The sequence below is a fragment of the Ursus americanus genome, chromosome 5, assembly GCF_024610735.1.
Source record: "Ursus americanus isolate L20-20 chromosome 5, mUrsAme1.1.p, whole genome shotgun sequence".
Taxonomy (NCBI): Eukaryota; Metazoa; Chordata; class Mammalia; order Carnivora; family Ursidae; genus Ursus; species Ursus americanus.
Window position 1 is genome coordinate 14771291 of NC_142131.1, and position 7963 is coordinate 14779253.

General features: G+C 40.4%; 1 pseudogene; it reads right to left on the reverse strand.

Annotated features, from left to right (window-relative positions):
- Positions 1-329: 329 nt before the first annotated feature.
- On the reverse strand, positions 330-889 carry LOC123791564 (large ribosomal subunit protein uL13 pseudogene; annotated as a pseudogene).
- Between the last annotated feature and the right edge of the window lie 7074 nt (positions 890-7963).

A 7963-nucleotide genomic window follows, 5' to 3' on the forward strand; every position in this document is an offset into this window, starting at 1 on the left:
GCAAATACCAAAGCTAAAGTAACTGGTTGTCCTTAACTCTCCATTTTCTAAAACTCTCTTGTGAACTAGTATATCAGAGATGAATTTTGTCTGCGCAACTGTTAGAGCTGTTTGAAGTACATTTGAAATACATTTGCAGAAGACTGTTCTTTTTTAAACAGAAGCAGTGACCAAGGCCCCTTCTGTGCTTCAGCTCTCTAAGGCCCACGCTGCCTTGACACCTGGATGGCTGCCCCTGGATTCCCGCCCCCCCCCCCCCGCCCCATCCAGGGCAGGGATGGAAAAGGGAGGCCAGGCCAAGCATGAAGGATAAACAGTGTTTATCATGCTCAGGCCAGGAGTCCATGGGTCTTAATAAATACCTGCATGTGTTTATCAATTTTCTTCTTCATGGGTTTTTTGTTTTTTTTGGTCTTGTTTCCATAGCCTCATGAGCTGGGTTTTTTCCTCCTGTTAATGGATCTTGGCTTTCTCCTTCCTCTTCTCTTCCACGGTGGCTGTCACCCCCGGTACACTCAGCCAACCTCCTAGCACCAGATAGGTAGGCCTACTTTCACCTAGGCCTCAGAGGCACAGACTCAAGAGCAGCAGGAACTACCATCCACTTTTACTTGTCATAAGGTGACGGGATCCCGTCAAACACCTAGAGGTGGTGTAGGGCAGCCTGGATTCAAGTGGTCTCATGGGGCAGCACACCTGAACGGGCCTGCCCTTGTTTCTGTAGAAATTACCAGAAAGGTTGATGCCCTCCTAGTGCAGGAGTACCACCTTGCATTCAACAGTACCTCCTTGGTCACGATGTCTGCTGTGTGGCCAGGAGATGGCATTGGCCACCAAGCACTAGGATCTGCCCCCTGTCATTGTTGGCAGCCACAGAGGAATGCCACATGTTTATTGCCTTGAGGATCTGATTTCAGAAATCTAAAATGAGTCCTGTGGGACTAGAATCAAGGTGTCTGCAGTGCTGTGTTTCTTCTGGAGGATCCAGGGGAGAATTTGTATCCTTGCCTTTTCCAGCTCTCTAGAGGACACCTGTATTGTTTGGTTTCATGGCCTCTTCCTCCTTCTTCAAAGCTCATCACCCCATCTCTCTAGGTCTGTTCTTTTCCTTTGATCTTGACACTTGGGCTCACTTAGGTAATCGAGGATAACCTCTGAATATTGAGATCTTAATCACATCTGCAAAGTTCCTTTTTCCATGTAAGGTCACATATTCCCAGATTCTGGGGGGGAGGGATGTGAGTATCTTTGTGGAGGCCATTATTCTGTCTACAGAAACTTAACCTATGAATTACTGCCAGTAGATTAAGTTTTGAGATTTCTTCAATAGTGTGCAACTTCATAGCAGGGATGGTAGAGAAAGTAAATTGCTGAGTTACTACAAGTTTAGGGATTGGTAGGGTAGGGTTAAGATTTAGGACAAGAAGCTAAGTGAACGAAAGAGGCTGGTAGATGTTACTGAGTTGATTGATCAAGGGGCCTGGTAAGGAGGAAAGTAAACCCAGGAAGGGTTTGGCAGCTTAGGAGAAGAGTGAGATTTTTCTTCAACTTCTTAACTCTATTTCCTCTTTGATATGGCTTTTACATTTTATTAGCTTCCCCCTTGAAGGGGTTTCTGAGAGGCTGCAGTGAAAGCACTTTGATTTCCATTACAGAATCCTTCCTCTTTGTTGGTAACATCCAAAGATTGTTGTTTTCAGGTCATAGTAGCCAGTGTTTGAACTCACAGGTAATTTCTGTGGCAGGTCATTTTAGGATGAGAGATTATGTGGTCCACTCAGTATAGATCTCACTGTGTCCCAAGAAGACGAGGGGGCATCACACAGGGGAGCATACATTCTGCTGCCTGATTCACAGTTTTTTTCCTGAATAAATAAAATTGTTTTTATCAGTCTTATGAGGAAATCCAGTGAAACAAGAACACTTTGGCACATGTTTTGTGAATCATAAAAAAATGAGTTTGCTGCTATTTTCCCACAGGTCTTGACCAAGATGGCTTTAAAGTACTCTTTAGCTTGATTAACTTTAGACAGGCTTCTTCCTGACTAGAAGCGCCTGGATCTCCCTTTTCCAAGAGCATTTACTTTAGAAAACTTGTTATTGTATATCCTTTACTCTGCCCCTTTGAGATGTAAATCTTTCAAACTGCCTCTTGCCAGTTTTACAACCCAGAAATGTCTTTCTCAAGGATCTGAAAGCCACCTTTTTTTTTTAATTTTTAAAAGATTTTATTTAATTATTTGTCAGAGAGAGAGTGAGAGTGAGAAAGAGAGCACAAGCAGGGAGAGCAAGTATAAAGTAACTTTTTCACTATGATCGAAGTCATGAACACCCATCTCACTGTGTTGAAACACAGCGATGCCCTCTGGATTGAGAGGACCTAACCACCAGGGGACCTGACAGGGTAGTGGGCACCAGAATCCCTGGACAGTTTATTCGATTGTCAAGCTCCATCCTCAGAGTTTCTGACTGAGTAGATCTGAGGTGGGGCCTGAGTATTTGCATTTACCTTTCCCAGTGATCCTGACGCTGGTCCAGGGACTGCAGTTTGAGAAACATGCCCTGTACTTCATGGTGATCTCAAATAGAGGTGCCTTTCTTTGTTCTTAGGTCTTCGTGCCGTAGTCCTTCAGTACCAATACTCAGCTGTCCTTCCCCCACTTTTTTTTTGGTCAGCTGTCAGTATGTCTGTCCCTCACAGTAGTCTGACTCCTTTAGTTCCTTCTAAACTGCTTCTTCTCATTTCCTGCTGACTGGGAAAATCAATCTGCAAGTTTATTACAACTCTCTTTAAAATAAGTGCATCTATAGGCTTATTCATGCATTTTTTCACTGAGCCAACGTGTATTTGTCTTTTCCTCTGAACCATCACTCAGGGGAAAGGCCTGAGTTTGGATTTAGGCTACTCACATGCCTTGCTTCCTTTATTTTCTGTCTCCCAGCTGGGCTTCAGAGAATATATTTTCCACATAAATGTGGAATAAGTGAGGGATAACTGCAATAGCTACTTAGAGAACATGTAATATAGAAGATATCTATTAAATTTTTGAAAGGACATTGCTCTGGAGATATTGCTACATAACATTCCTTTATAGAGAGAATGACTAATTTTTTACCAAGATTGTTTCGGTAAAATCTTTATAAAAATACGCCATTAATTGATAATATCCCTCCTATATTTGTCATCAGCCCTACTTTTAGGAAATCATCTGTTATCCTTAAAATACTGTCATCAGATTATCTTTATCCTCTTGGCCCATCCATGCATACTACAGTGTTCCTTCATACTTTACTAAGATACATGGATTCTGCTAGAAATATAATGGAACAAACTCAGCTTTAAAGGAGGCCTTTCTCATAGATAGGAAATCCCCATTTAGCAAAGAAATCTACTTTAGCTCATCTGAGAACTTTGTGGCTGTTAAGCTCTGAGTATTTCTTCCGTTTTTCATTACCCTCCAATAGATATTCCTTGACACCAAAAAGTTGTTCCAATTAAAATTGATGCTGGAGTAGTGGGTGAAAAAAACAACTCTCACAAGCTGAGAGGGAAAGGAGAAGCCCCAGTGTTGGGTCCACTCCAGCCTGGACACCAAGACAAAGTATAAGACTGTACAACCGAACCATCTCCCTCTCATCCTTTGCTACAGCTGTCATCTCAAGTCAAGGGCAGTGAGCAACTGGGAAGGAGCTGGGCTTTAGGGGCGAGCATACCTGGCCTCCAGATTCTTCTCTGTCACCAAGTAATATGACCAGGGAGCCCCGAGACTCTTACTTTCTAGGATTCTCCTTTCTTTTGTTATCTAAATAAAATAATTCACACTCTGAGAGAAGTTCATCACCTCCCCAATATTTCTGAAGATTTTAGGAAGAGGGACCTTTAGGATGCCATTCCTTCTTGCTCCAAGTTTGATTCTCAATCCCTAGTCATATTATTCTCTCCTGTACCTGCTTTCCTTTCTCTTCCTCACTTCACCCTAAACGTGAGCCACACAACCAAAATGCTATCAGTGCAAGACTTTTAAGGGTAACAAAGTTTTACTAAGCTTTGACTGCCACTGAGAGTCATCGGACACAGTGCAAAAAAACAGCTATGAATTCAGTGCAGATCTCACTGTCCCCAAAAATACATCTACCATTTCCAATCAGATGGCCTTTTTCTTTGTCAGGTTCTGACTTGCTACTAGGTGACTGGCCATACTAGTGACCTAGGCACTAGGTGACGTACTGGGCACTCTCCATTCTATTTATTCCTGTCTTCCAGAAATCCTGTCCTCCTCTCAGATCACTAGAGTGCAGTCTAAAAACTTCTGTTCCTTTATTATACAGAGCCATTCAGTTTCTCAAACTCCATTCTAGACTGGTTGTTGGTTCCTTCACATAACCCAAAACAAGCTCTTCTCTGAAATTAATTTTATTGCTGTGTTAGAGTGGAAATCAATGACTCTAGTCATCTTTTTTAATTGCATTTTTCCTGTCCAAGACATGGCTGCACGAATGTGTATCAGCCAATTGGTTTAGCTGAGCTTCAGTTGACTCATCTACTTCATGTCGTTATTATCAAGATTATATGTAAAAGCCCAGCATAATGTTTGCCAAAAGGTAACTGACAACCATGAGAAATTTCCATTAGAAAGGATAATTAATAATGGCATCACTTGGGTAGTATGAGCCAACACTCACAGCCTGATGTGCCAGGCTCAAACCTGAGGGTCCCATACTCTGGCACCAGGGATTGCATTTCCTGATGCCCTGGATGCTACATTTTCTGGCAAATACACGGTTAGAAATATTAGGCAAATCATCACACCCAAGAGCTAAATATATCACCACTACCCCCAACAGCAAGGGATGGTGTTCTATCTTGCTTATGTTGTTTACTTCTTTCTCTCAGAGAGGAGAACAGAGCTGGACAGAGGCCCAGCTATGTGCTACACGCTTCTGCAATCCATTGCCTGCCATCATATATCTGCTTTGAGAATAAACTGCAGTCACAATTTTACAGGGATTTAATTTCCCAATGAAACCAAAGTTGGTCTATAGATCATCTACAAATCATTTAAACTGACAGATGAGTTAATGTCAGTTAATGTCAATGAAATGAGTTAAGGTCAGTGAAAAAGGAGCCAAATTTAAGGTGACTACCAGGGTGTGGACTTGAATCAGGTCCCACCAGCCTACCTCTTGTTCCCGGGTTACCTTCACATCAAAGGGACCCAAGGCCTTCTCTGAGGAAAGAGACACTGACCCCCTGTCTCTCTTTCTTTTTTACATTTCCAAGATGATTCCAACTCCTACAAGACCTTTCCCAGAACCATAACTCAAGCGCTCATCTAAAAAGAGGTGTGGCCTAAGTAGGTTTGCATGTAGTGTGCACCAGCTGTGTGCCAGGATCTCTGCTTTACATGTATAATCTCTTTACATGCGTCATCTCGATTATCTTCCCAGATACACAATGAAATAGATAGTATACCCATCTTAAGGACAGAAAACTCATACTGGGAGAAGGTAAGGTACTTGAGCATGGTCACAGGATCAGTAAGTGAATAAAGGGGATTCAAGTCAAGCTCTGTCAAATGTCAAGTCTCAAGCTTTTCACCACAAAATTCTCCCTGTGTGGGACCATCAGCCTACCATCACCTCCAAGAAGATTTCTGCTTAGACTCAAAGAATTCAAGAATTCTTAGTTTGGAACTGCTCACAAAATATTTCCAAATACCTTTATCTCTACCCAACTGGGGACTGTGTGGCATTGCTTTTTCCACCATTTTTGGCTGACTTGATAAAGTATAAGGTGCTATCTCATAATACATGAGTGATTAATATATTGATGCAGAGCCCTAGAACCACCTCAACAGGAGTACTCTTCCCAGTTCAGCCAACGTCATGGTACTCTCTACTGTTCTAATTCCCAACTCCCATTATGGCATTTCTTTCCTTAAAAACTACCTTTCACCCTCTGATGTGACTCTGCTTAGTGTTCAAAGCCCTGTTCTTCCTGGCTGTAATGGAATGTTTCAGCTTCATCTTTCATTGGTCCACACATTTAGAGGGCCCTCCTGTCAAGTGAAACCACTCAGGGACTGGCTCACATGCCCTGACCCTTTGCTAGTTCAGGGTGGAAGTTGAGAGTAAATTTCTCTGTAATAAGAAGTAACAGAAACGTACCACAATGAGATACCACTTCACACCTACCATGAGATTGGCTATATTATAGGATAGCCAAAATAAAAAAAGTGGAAAATGTCAAGTGTTGACGAGTATGTGGAGAAATTGGAACCCTCATGCACTGCTAGGGAATGTAAATGGTACAGCCAATATGGAAACAGTTTGGTGGTTTCTGAAAGAGTTAGATACAGATCTACCATATTACTTAGAAATTCCACACCTAGGTATACATACAAAAAAGTTGAAGGGAGGGACTTGAACAGATATGTCTACACCAATATTCATAGCAGCATCATTCACAATAGCCAAAAGGTAAAAAAAAATGGATAAACAAAATGTGGTATATACATAAAATGGAATATTATTCAGCATTAAGAAGGAATGGAATTTTGATATATGCTACATGGGTAGACTTTGAAAACATTATGTTCAGTGAAGTAAACCAGCTATAAAGACTACATATTGTATGATTTCATCTTTATGTATTATCCAGAATAGGTAAATCCACAGAGAGAATAGGGAATTACTAGTTGCCAAAGGCTAGGATGTGGGGGAATGGAGAGTGACTTTTTAGTGGGGATGGAGTTTCCTTTTGGAGTTATGGTAATATTCTAGAACTAGATAGTGCTGATGGTTGCACATTGTAAATGTACTAAATGCCACTGAATTTTATACTTTAAAATAGTTAAAATAATTAATTTTGTTATCTGCATTTTATCACAATAAAAATACAAACTATAGAAATGACATAAAAACTGTTCTATCATATTTATTCCATAACTCATTTATCCAAGGATGCTTGCCTTGAGGACAAATGAATTTCCAATCCTAATGCAATAAATGTTTATTTGGAATTGTTAATAACAAAAAAACACCCTCAACCAGATGTCAAAGTGAAGGAACTGGGTACCATTTTTTTTTTTTTTGTTATTAAAACTCTAGGTATAATGATTGACATGGTATGTGGTTATGATTTGGGAAGTATTAATATTTTGAGGAATTTATCAAATTGGTTAAGATGTCCTGGATTCAAGTCAATTCAGTAAATAACCATCCCTGAGAAATAGTAAAAGTGTTTTTGAATGTTTACATCTATATTCCTGAGAAGCTTCATGACAGAGATTCTGGAGCCCAATCCCACCACTAAAAGTTGCATTTCAGACATTCATCCATGGGCACCAATTATCTATTAATCTATTAATCAGTGGTGAGGAATGAAAAACACTTTGTAGTCTATGCAAGTCCAAAGGGAAGGACAGCCTTGGTAAATCCTCACCTTTTAGTACTGGTAACCACGTAGAAAAATTGTTCAGTATATCAAATCTAATACAGCAGTTAAATTTCTATAAAAACAGAATTAATTTCCAGACAACTTAAATGGACAAATACAATCGAAAGAGAAAATGTGCATTCCTCCTACCATTCGGGGCAATGATTTACATAAAATTTGCAGTAATTTCATCTTCAGCTATTTATTGGGAAATATGATATTATTCCTGGAGTCATTACAGACAATCAGTTGGAACAGAGTTGCCAGGAAAAAACATTGTACAATTTAATGTTGGGCACTCTTCCACTTTTTTTCTTACAGCTATTGCTTTTTGAATAGCAGTTCTGACTCCAGAATCTTCCAGATTTTTTCCTTCATAGATTGTCATCTGCAGTCCTGGGGCTGGTTGAGATGGAGCGTATATCACATGGTAGACATAGCAGTGACTTTTAAAGCTAGAAGATTCGGATTAAAATCTCTTCTCTGCTTCTTTCTAGTTGGAAAAATGAGTCCCTTAAACTTGGT